Source organism: Panthera pardus, unplaced genomic scaffold (genome assembly GCF_024362965.1).
Source record: "Panthera pardus isolate Hobbes unplaced genomic scaffold, ASM2436296v1 HiC_scaffold_13, whole genome shotgun sequence".
In the NCBI taxonomy this organism is placed as follows: Eukaryota; Metazoa; Chordata; class Mammalia; order Carnivora; family Felidae; genus Panthera; species Panthera pardus.
This window is the reverse complement of record NW_026526688.1, coordinates 182,491,807-182,504,174: the sequence shown is the minus strand read 5'-3', so window position 1 is coordinate 182,504,174 and position 12,368 is coordinate 182,491,807. Positions and strand designations below refer to the sequence as shown.

The 12,368-nt window shown below is 35.2% G+C and overlaps 1 non-coding gene across 1 annotated transcript; it reads left to right on the top strand.

Annotated features, from left to right (window-relative positions):
• The first annotated feature begins 9,600 nt into the window (after positions 1 to 9,600).
• LOC128776821 (small nucleolar RNA SNORA62/SNORA6 family) lies at positions 9,601 to 9,753 on the top strand. Its single transcript, XR_008421981.1, has one exon. It is a non-coding gene; the product is annotated as a small nucleolar RNA SNORA62/SNORA6 family (small nucleolar RNA).
• Positions 9,754 to 12,368: the final 2,615 nt, after the last annotated feature.

Here is a 12,368-nt window from a genome sequence, read left to right as displayed (position 1 = left end):
GCATCATGGCCAGACCAAAGAAGATACATTTCTTTTCACCGATAATTCATACTTCCTCAGAGGATTTGGTCTGTTCACCAGGAACATGTCTGTTGTGTAGAGTTTCAACCCAGCCAGGTCAAAGTGGATGCCTTCCATCCTTATTTGCCTTCTTCACTTGCCGGGATCTTCCACTGAATCAGCTGTGGCCAAAAAGGCGTGTTTTGTTTTGGATAATTAGCAATCCGAAGCCTGGAAATTTTTGCAGGGAAGAAAGCTTATGAACCACTTTCTTAAGGTCTCTTGAGGATTTAGAGACTCTTCCTCAAGTCCAATCAGCACTGTTCAAGCCAAGGGAAGACAGATATAGTCATTTTCCCACCTAGTCAAAACTCTTCTTGGGCTAAAAATAGCATCGCTCAGTTTGGTCACGATCTTTGTTAAGTTCAACTCAACAAACATGTTTTATGGGCTCTTGTATGCTAACCAATGCTCTCGGTCCCATGTGAGGTCAGAATCCTGCATGGGAAGCATAAGTTTTTAAAAAAAAAAATAACTATTACACAAGACAGCATATGGAAATTGCCTATAAAGTAGAAACTTACTGAAAATAGGGTGTAAGTTCTCACAAGAGCATAGAAATAAAAGGTCTTTATATAAATTTACTGGAATTTCTTGGAGTATAAGTTTTTGAGTATGAAACCTGAACTCTTCTTGTGACAAGCCCACCAGAAACTAATGTTGTTACATAATTATCTCTTTAGAATGAGTGTATGCGTCCAAGGAATCTAAAGCAGCAATTTGTCTCAGAGAATGCAAGGATGACCTCTTTTCTCACTGGTTAGGCAGGAGCTCTTTCCAGCAAGTAATGTCCTAGAACACCCTACTCATTCCTGATGGTTTCCCCTGTTTTTTGATTGTTTGTTTGTTTTTGTTTTGTTTTGTTTTGTTTTATAATTAACCTTACCTTTGCTTTTGCTCGACATCTTAGAAAATTCTGGTGAAAACATCTTCTCTTTATCTTTTTTTTTTTTTTCTTTTTAATCCTCACCACCTCCACCCCCCCCCCACCCTTTTTAATGAATGCACTGAAGAGCTATGGAAATAGTTCCAGAAAAGTTTCAGAGAATTGAATTCACCTTCTGGGCATTGAGTGACTATAAATATCATAAGGTAAAATCCAATATCATGTGCTAGTCTAGCCAAAAATAGGTACAATTCACATACAATTGAAAGAGAGATTATAGGTATACACAGATTATACATTGGCCTAGTGACACAAGGTATGTTAGTTTACTTATTTACTCATCTATTTATTCATTCACCAAACTTTTATTAAGCCGTTTAGAGTGTGTACCTAGCTAAGCCTACCAACGATAAATGAGAAGATATTCTTTCACTCAAGGTATTCGATTTAGTTGGAAAAACAAAACAAAAATCAACCATTGATTACAATAAAGTGTGATAAATGTTTAAGAGAAACTTAATTGTGGCAACTCAATCTTGGACTTCCCAGCCTCCAGAACTAAATGAGAACTGAATTGTTGTCTATGAACCACCCAGTATATGGTATTTTTATGACAGCAGCCCACGTGGACTAAAATAGGTTGCTTTAGCAGATGTAGGAGGAGGCTGAGAGAGAAGTCAGAGAGATGCTCCAGTAAGGAATAATGCTTTCGATTGAGTCTTGAAAGAAAAGTCTGAGTTGTGCGGGTTGGAGGCAGGGTGTGGGTGGTGAGGCTTTGTGGGCCAAAGGCTCAGTGGTGTAAAACAGCCAGATGGAGAAAACTTGTGAGCAGTGTGGACTGGCACTCTGTCAGAGCGTTTTCACAATGAACTGAAATGATTTACATCACTATCCTGCCCGATTACCTGTCTCTCCTGACTGGGACCCCGTGCAAGGTAGTGTAGCAGGTACTGTTGGGCATGCCTCATTTCATTTCCTTAAGACCCTTCCACCATTTTGATTGATATGGCCAATGCCCACCTTCTCCTCCTTGGTTTGGGGCTTGTGCCTGCAGCCTTCTTCAGAAAATCTTCCGTGGGTGATTCAAAGTACTGACTACCTACGCAAAGTCCCAGAACTTTTCTGAAAGTAGGGCCCACTGTATTGCAAAGGATACTTTACGTCCCCCAGGGGTCACCCTGGAGTTAGCCCATCTCTTAACAGGTCTGTGGCATAGCTCCTTCCTTTTCCAGGCTTCTGTCCCTTATACGACTTTTTCCTAAAAGCATTCTTTCAATAAATCACTTTCATAAGTCCCTATCTCTAGCCGTGCTTCTATAGGGCATAGCTAAGACAAGTGGGGTCTGTGTTTCATTCATTTTTATGTCAAAGTACCAAGAAGTGGAGACATGTTGTAAGCACTGAAAAAGAAGTTGTCAAATGAATAGTGTGAAAATTACAGTTGGTAGCGTGCGGGCATACTTGCTAATCTGAAATCCGATGATATTTATTAAACATGTACTATGCTCTAGGCATCTAGTTAAGCCTGTTACATGTATAATCTCATTTAAACCTCAAAAGACCCCCACAAGGCAGATCGAATATTATCTACATGGTATTGGTAAAGAAACTGGGGATTAGATAATTTGAATCTTTTGCCCAAGACTGCCCAGCAAGAATAATGTATACAATTCCATTCAAGTTTTGTGGTGTTTTTTTTTTTTTTTTTTGAGGGGGGGAGGATGTTAGTGGAAATCTGATCATCTGAAGTTTATTAATTGAAATTTAATTTATTTAGAAAAGAGTTCAAAAGCTATGAATGTCAAATGTATAACATTTTTATGAAGGTGCTAGCCAACTATTTGAATTATTAATCTACTGTTAATCTAATTTATTAAAAATATTTAATTTACGCTGTTAGATTCATGCTAAAAAATAAATTGTCCTCTCCGCACCTCCCAAATATGGGGTAACAGCACATTGTTCACAGGCAATACCCTGAGTGTCAGGTTAGCATCTGGATTATATAAGGCATAATTGGGTTTACTCTATGCAATTAGAATTGGGATTTTTTGCTGCCGAAGCACGACGTTGCAGTTTTTGCCTGGAAATGAGTGTTAAGCATTTTGTTTGGTACTTGGAAAATCTACCTTGACAGTGCTTCATAATAGAACCAATTATCAGGTATGCTGTTACACATAGCCTTCCGGACCCCAATTTAAATAGAAACTAGTGACAATTTCTTTTGTGAAATAGTCTCCATAACACTTAAAATCAACCATAAAGTGAAGACCTACAAGCTTATCAGGCCACAACAAGGGACCAAGAATACTCGTTACATAAACATGTACTTTGAGGTTGAGATGATTGAATTGTCAACTAAAGAGAATGACAGATATTAACACCCTCTTCCAAAGCCAATTCTTGCTGAATTTCTTTAGTAGCTATTAGCATAGTGAAACCTGTATTCTACCTGTTTCTTTCTCTAAAAGAGAAAAATAATCCTATCGACAGAACATCAATATACTTTTACAGACTCTTAAAACACATTGTGATTTTTTTTTCTTTACATTGACTTATGTAAGTATTCAAACAAATTGTCCGTTCTCTGGAGAAACAAGTAGAAATTCATGATGGGGTACGTTAATTAAACACAGTAATGCAGTATATTACTACTTTGTCTATATTATGTGCAAGAAACATTTCCTGAAAATTGCTGACCAATTTTTATATATGATTTCTTATATACCACAAGAGAATGTAGCAGTGAGGAATAATTCTCAGATGGCTATAAGCAGGCCACAGCTCAAGAATTATGTGGCCTCCTTCACTGAGATTTTGATTCAATGGATTTGAAGGAGTCAGAAACTGTATTCTCATTTTTATTGTTTAACTCTCTAGGTGATTCACATGCATAGTGATATTTGGAAACCAACAACTTAGTGCTTAATATATAAATTTATAAATATTTTCAATTATATTATAATAATATCACATACAATACGTCATTATATCCCATACTCTGGGTACTGACATACAATTATCAACATACCTGGGGCACCTGTATGGTTCAGCCAGTTGAGTGTCCGACTTTGGCTCAGGTCATGATCTCACTGTTCATGAGTTCAAGCCCCGCATCGGGCTCACTGCTGTCAGCGCAGAGCCTGCTTTGGATCTTCTGTCCCCCTCTCTCTGCCACTCCCCCACTTGCACTCTGTCAAAAATAAACATTAAAAAAATTATCAATATACCTGAAAATCATTATGAGTATATGCATAGAATATATTCTCCAACTTTGAACTTTAGGGAAACCTTTCCTGTTTTTATTTATATATTGAGCAGGTTTTGCCTATTGAAGGTAGGGCCTTTTTAATAGTATCTGACGGCTGAAAACAATTCCAAAGTCTCAACATGCCTATTCTGTCATCTCAAGACAAAATTTTGTTCAGGCTTCAGGTGAATTAAGTATTGATGGGAGGAAATCCCATGCCGACTATGAGATCCTGATTATTTCAGTGAGCTGAAGTGAGGTGTCTAAGGAAAGCAGCAGCAGAAGTTTATGTAAGAGCAGTGGGCATAAAACTAGCATATGTTTCCACCTGGGAAAGCATAAAAACATTCCAGGAGCTTCAGGGATACAAATAGTAGCGAAAGATTCAGTACTCATATTTACATCTTCTAGATACAATTTTGCCTGCAACTTCTCTTTGAGGGCCTACATCATTATGCAGATTCGCATTTTTCATCTCCCCTTTAAAAATCACCTTTCTCACACTTCACAAAACAATGGAAAACCTCTAATCTACTTTTAATTTATTATAGTAGATTGTGTTGGGATGTAAAAATCTCCGAGGCAACACAGGAACAATTCACAATATTGATGTAGGTGTTGAGAAAATGAATGATTCAGACAAACGTGTAAGAAATCCTTTCGCAAATAAGTTTTCAATTTCTGATTTGAACAATATTGATGGAAGATCAAATTGATTTGTCAGTGGAGACTTCATTAAAAATAATTTTTGATGATAGGTCACCATGTAACTTTTGGGTATAATACAGAGGTAGTTCAAATAATTGAATGAAAAATTTTTTTTTCTGTCTGTTTATTAATGCGGGCAAGGTATATCATCCTTCACATCTATTAAAAAAAACCTGGAAGGATCTAGTCATAGGTGATATTTCTTTACATATTTCAAAAACAAATGAGTCTAGGTATTTGAATTCCAACTCTAGACTACTTTTAGAGTCTGTAACCGTACTGAAATATAAGGTCAAGTGAGTTAGAGTTCAAAATATCCATTTATAAGTATTTATTTCGGAATATTGGTATCTTTACAACACCCAGTTTTCCAATCCATTGTATAATAGCCTTTGATTTATCTCGGGCTAATTTAATTCTTTCAAATTATGTGTTGAGTTTTCAGATTTATTTCTATCTATGTAATAAGCTTAGGTGCCATTAAAAGAATTATTATTTTTTTAATTACGGTGATTTTTTAGAGCAGTTTAAGGTACACAGCAAAATTGAACAGAAGGTATAGAGATTTCCCATATACCTCTTTCCCTCACACATGCATAGCCTCCCGTATATCAACATCCCCCATGGGAGTGGTATGATACAACTGATGAACCTGCGTTGACACATCATAATTACCCAAAGTCTGTAGTTTATATTACAGTTCACTTCTTAGTGTTGTATAGACTATAGGTTTTAAAAAATGTATAATGATATATATATATATATATATATATATATATATATATATATCATTATCGTATCATATAGAGTATTTCACTGTCCTAAAAGTTCTATGGACTCTGCTTATAGATCCCTCCCTCCTCCCAAGCTCCCTGGCAACCACTGTGCTTTTTAATGTCTCCATGGTTTTGCCTTTTCCAGAACGTCATACGTTCAAATCATACAGTAGATGGCCTTTTCAGATTGGCTTCTTTCACTTAGTAACACACATTTAAGAATTCTCCATGTCTTTGCGTGGCTTGATAGCTCATTTCTTTTTAGTGCTAAATAATATTCCATTTTCTGGAGGTATCACTTTTTTATCTATGCATTGAGCTACTGAGGGACATCTTGTCTGATTCCAAGTCTTGGCAATTTTAAATAAAGGTATTTTATATAAACATCTGCCTACAGTCTACGTGTGGATGTGTAGTGAGTAAACACATGGAGCACAATTGTTGAATTACATGTATTAATTGTACGCTTAGTTTTGTAAGAATTCACTAAACTGTCTTTCCACAGTTTGGTGATAAGTCTGTGATATCATTTTCCATTCTCACCAGAAATGAATGAGTTCCTGTTGCCCACATCCTCACCAGCATTTGGTATTGGCCATTCTAATAAATGTGTAGTCGTATCTCATTGTTTTAATTCCTGTTTCCCTAGCAGCATGTGATATGGAGCATCTTTTCATATATTTATTTGCCATCTTTATGGCTTCTTTGGTCAGGTGTCTATTAAAGTATTTGGCCTTTTTTTCACTGTTGATTTTTATGAGTTCTTTGCATATTTTGGATAACTGACCTTTATCAGATACATCTTTTGCAAATATTTATCCCGCAGTTCATGGCTTGTCTTCTCATTCTCTTGACATTGTCACTCACAATAAAGATTTTTCTGTTTGTTTGTTTTAGAAAGACAGTGCGAGCACGGGGAGAGAGCAGAGGGAGAGAGAGAGAGAGAACCCCCAGGGAGGTTCCATGTTCATGGCAGAGCCCAACATGGGGCTCCATCCCAAGACCCTGGGATCATGATCTGAGCCGAAGCCAAGAATTGGATGCTCAACAGACTGAGCTACCCAGGACACCCCCATGGAGAAAAAGTTTTAAATTTTAATGAAATTTAATGAATTTTAATGAATTTTATCAACCTTGCCTTTCATGGATTGTGCCTTTGGTGTTATATCTGAAAAGGCATCATTGTACCCAAGTTACCTGGATTTTTTCCTATCTTATCTACTAAGAGTTTTATAGGTTTGCATTTTACATTTAGGTCTGGGATCCATTTTGAGTTAATTTTTGTGAAGGGTGTAAAGTCTATGTCTAGATTAACTTTTTTTTGCATGTGGATGTCCACTTGTTCTCACACTATTATTTGAAAAGATATTTTGTATTCATTTTATTTATTTTGCTCCTTTGTCAAAAATCAGCAGATTATATCTGTGTGGGTCTATTTCTTGTCTCTCCTCTGTTCCATTGGTATATTTGCTTATTCTTTTACTAATATCACACATCTTGATTAATTTACTTTTATTCTTTTTTCTTAAAGTCAGGAAGTATGAATCTTCCAAATTTATTTACCTCTTTCAATATTGTGTTAACTATTCTGTGTCTTTTGCCTCTCTCTATAAAACTTAGAATCAGTTTGTCAATATCCACAAAATAACTTGCTGAGATTTTGATCAAGGTTTCTTTGAATTTAGAGATCAATTGGGAAAGAAGTGACATCTTGACAGTATTGTGTCTTCCTGTCCGTGAACATGGAGTATCTTTCCATTTATGTAGTTCTCCTTTGATTTTATTCATCAGAGTTTGTCCTCATATACGTTTTTACCTGCATGTTTGTTGGATTTATATCTATCTCATTTTTTAGTGGAAATTCAAATGGTATTGTGCTTTTAATTTCAAATTCTACGTACACACTGCTAGTATATGGGAAGTGATTGACTTTTGTGTATTAGCCACGTATTCTGCAATCTTATTATAATTGCACATTAGTTCTAGGAGTTTTCTGGTGATTCTTACAGATTGTTTATATAGGCAATTCTGTTGTCTGCAAACAATGAGGTTTTTTTGCTTCCCAATCTTTGCGTCTTTTATTCCCTTGTCTTGTCTTATTGAAATAGCTAGAATTTCCAGTACGATTTTGAAAAGGAGTGGCGAGAGGGGATGTACTTGATCTTAGTGGAAAAGCTTCACTCTCATTTAATATGATGTTAGCTGTAGGCTTTTTTGTAGATGTTTTTAATCAAGTTGAAGAAATTCCCCTCTCTTCCTAGTTTACTGAAAGTTTTTAATCATGAATAAATGTTAGATTTTGTCAAATGTTTTTATTTTTCTTCTATAAATATGCTCATGTGATTTTTATAGCCTGTTGAGGTGATAGAATACATTAATTGATTTTTGAATGTTGAAAAAGACTTGCATACCTGTGATATATCTCACGTGGTCCTAGTGCATGACTCTTTTTATATGTTGCTGGATTCAATTTTCCAGTATTTTATTAAAGATTTTATATCTCTGTTCAAGAGAGGTATTGGTGTGTAATTTTCTTGTAATGTCTTCAATTTTGGTTTCAGGGTAATGTTGGCCTCAGAGAATGCATGAAGAAGTATTTCCCCTGTTTCTATTTTCTGAAAGAAATGATAGAGGACTGGTATTCCCCACCCCTTAAATGTGTGATAGAATTCACCAGTGAACCTATCAGGGTCTGGTACTTGCTGTTTTGGAAGGTTGTTAATTTTTTATTCAATCTCTTTAATGGATGTAGGCTTATTCATATTGTCTATTTCTTCTTGTGTGAGTTCAGGTAGGTTGTGTCTTTCAATGAATGGTTCATGTTGTTTAGGCAATCAAATTTGTGGATGTAGAGTTATTCACAGCATTTCATTATTATTCTTTTAATGTCCATAAGATCTGTAGTTATGTTGCCTCTTTCATTTCTGATATTAGCAATTTGTGTCCTCATTCTTTTTTCTGAATTAGTCTGGCTAGAGGCTTATAATTTTTTTTGAACAAGAAGTGTTTTGTTTTATTGGTTTACTGTATTGATTAACTCGTTTTTAATTTCATAAATTTTTTTGCTCCAATTCTTATTATTTCTTTGCTTTTGTTTACTTAGGATTTAACTTCCTTTTCTTCTACTAGTTTCCTAAAATGAAAGTGGATTGTTGGTTTTAGATCTTCCTTCTTTTTTTTTAATGTTTATTTATTTATTTTGAGGGGGTGGGCAGAGCAAAAGGGAGAGAGAGAATTCCAAGCAAGCCCCACACTATCAACACAGAGACCAATGTGGGGCTTGATCTCATGAACAGTAAGATAATGACCTGAGCTGAAATCAAGAGCCAGATGCTTAACTGACTGAACCACCCACATTCCCCAGAGAGAGAGAATCTTAAGCAGGCTCCATGCTCAGTGCCTGATGTGGGGCTCAATCCCACGGCCCTGGAATCATGACCTTAGCAGAAACTGAGTCAGCCGTTCAACCAACTGAGCGACCCAGGTGCCCCTTGCTCTTTTTTTTTTTTTTTTTTTTTTAATATATGCATTCAATGCTATTCATTGTCCTCTAAACACTCCTTTTGAAGGATTCCCCAAATTTTGATAAGATATGTTTTTATTTTCATTTTGTTCAGTATTTTAAAATACGTTTTGAGATGTTTTACTTTGACCCATGTGTTGTTTAAAGGTGTGCTGTTTAATCTCCATGTGTTTGGGATCTTAAAGTATCTTTATATTATTTATTTCTAGTTTTATCCACTGTGATCTGAAAGCAGACATGGCATTATTTCTATTCTGTTAAATTTGTTGAAGTGTGTTATGGCCCAGAATGTGGTTTATCTTGGGAAATGGGCTATTTGATCTTGGGACAGATGTGTGTTCTGTTGTTAGATAAGGTAGTCTTTAGAAGAATTATCATTCTAAAAAATTTAGTTACTGCTGTAATTATTAGAGCTTGGAGTTGAGGCTGCTGGTTGGACAATGAACTTACAAGTGTAGGTAGTATGCTACATGATGGGCAAGTCTTTTGCTAACACTGCAAACATCTCTAACACAGTGAGTTAAGTTTGATAGTAATTCTTGCTACAAATTAAAAAAAATTATATTACTAGTTGTTTCTGATAAGTGGATGTAAGTTTTTTATGTTATTTTTATAATAGAAATATTTTGAAATTAATTGATTAATACTATTTTTTCGTAGATACAACCATGTCATCTAAAAATAATGAGTTTTATTTCACTTTCAAAATTCTTTGAATTTATTTTCTTTACTGCCTTAATGCACTTCCTAGACTTTTCAATAAAATTTAGAATGTAGTTCTTCCAATAAATGTTCAAGCAAAAATGAACTATTGGGACTTCATCAAGATAAGAATTTTCTGCACAGTGAAGGGAACAATCAACAAAAACTAAAAGACAACCTTGGGAATGGGAGAAGGTATTTGCAAATGACATATCTGATAAAGGGTTAGTATCCAAAAATCTATAAATAACTTATAAAAATCAACACCCAAAAAACAAATAATCCAGTTAAAAAATGGAAAGAAGACGTGAATAAACATTTTCCCAAAGAAGACATACAGATGGCTAACAGACATATGAAAAGATGTTCAACATCACTCATCATTAAGCAAATACAAATCAAACCAGGAAACAACAGATATTGGCGAAGATATCGAGAAAGGGGAACCCTCTTACACTGTTGGTAGGAATGCAAACTCATGCAGCCACTTGGGAAAACAGAATGTAAGTTCCTCAACACTTTAAAAATAGAACTACCCAATGGCCCAGCAATTGTACTCTGAGGTATTTACCCAAAAGATACAAAAATACTGGTTCAAAGAGATAGATTCACCTTGATATTTATAGCAGCATTATCAACAATAGCCAAACTATGGAAAGAGCCTAAATGTCCATCAATTGATGAATGAATAAAGAAGAGATGGTATATATACATAATGGACTATTAGTCATCAAAAAGAATGAAATATTGCCATTTGCAATAATGTAGGTTGATCTAGACAGTATTATGCTAAATGAAATAAGTCACTCAGAGAAAGACAAATACCTAATGATTTTACTCATATGTGGAATTTAGGAAACAAAATAAATAAACATGGAGGCGGGGGGGAGAGGCAAACCCTAAAACAGACTCTTATGTATGAAGAACTGGATGGTTACCAAAGGAGAGGTGGGCAGAGGGATGGGTTAAATGGGTGATGGGTATTAAGGAGTACATCTGTGATGAGCACTGGATGTTGTATGTAAGTGATGAATCACAAAATTCTACACCTGAAACTAATACTACATGGTATGTTAGCTAACTGGAATTTGAATAAAAATATGAAACTAAAAAAGAGAAAGGAAGAAAGAAAGAATATTATCCCACACAGGGATTCATTCTTGCCCAGCCCTTTTGTAGGTACTCTTTTATTAAGATAAAACATTTTCTTTTATCCCATTACTAATTTCTAAAGTTGTTCCAACATTTCTTATAGTTGTTGTTTGTGGTGATATTTTTAAGTATGCAGGATTCTCTGTGTTGTCTAATTTTTCCTGTGTCTATCAAAATGATTATATGATCATTGGTTGATGATGATACACTGGTTGGTATTTTGAATGTAGACAAAATTTGCAATTTATTAATAAATCTACTTAGTCATGATGCCTTATTCTATTTCAATATATTACTTTGTAGTTTATTTCAGTATGCTTTCATTTAACGTCTTGTGTATTATTTCCTTTTTAAAGTTTGGAAGAATTCACTGTTGAAGGCATCAGGGTTTGAATGTGTGACTCCATTTACATGATATTCTGGAAAAAGTATAACTATAAAGAAATAAATCAGGGGCGCCTGGGTGGCTCAGTTGGCAGTGTCCAACTCTTCATTTCGGCTCGGGTCATGATGTCACCATTCCTGAGACTGAGGCCTGCATCAGGCTCTACACTGAGAGCACAGAGCCTGCTTGGGATTCTCTCTCTCCCTCCCTGTACCCCTCCCCCATTGGGCACACACACTCTCTCTCTCAAAATAAACAAAAATAAGCATTAAAAAAAAGAAATAAAGCATATTATTCATTGCCAAGGACCAGGAAGCGGGGAGGGGGTGTCGACTACTGGAGATAAGAGTGATTTTGTTGTAACAATGGAAATAGTCTACATGTTGATTGACATAGTGGTTATTTGGCTGTAGAGATTTAGTCAGAACTTTGTGATCTACACTGTATACTTAAAAGCAATGTATTTTACTCTGAAAATTTTCATCACTACGAGTGATTTATAAAATAATGCATTGAGTGATTATTCCTCTGTATTATACTTCAAGTAATGTTAATTTTAAAAAGTATATTCAACATGAAGAGCAGTCATTATATAAAGAAGTGTTTTAGAAATGCTGGATTTGAAGTAAAAAAGAAATGAGGCTTAATCTCAGTTTTGCTTATCAACTATATGATCTCAGGTGGGTCATTTCACCTCCCCCAGCAATCTCAATTGTCAAAGGAAATACCATCTAGCTCTCTTAAAAACACCATTAAATAGTATTTAAAAATATCAGTGACAAAACAGCAGCACAGCAAACGTCCATCAAGCTTAAATATGGCATGTTGTTTATTATCTTTAATACTTTCTGATCTTGGATAAGAATGTTAAAAACTCCAGGGAGATAACCTTTAAATTTGTCATGGGCTGTCATATAAAAGAAAAA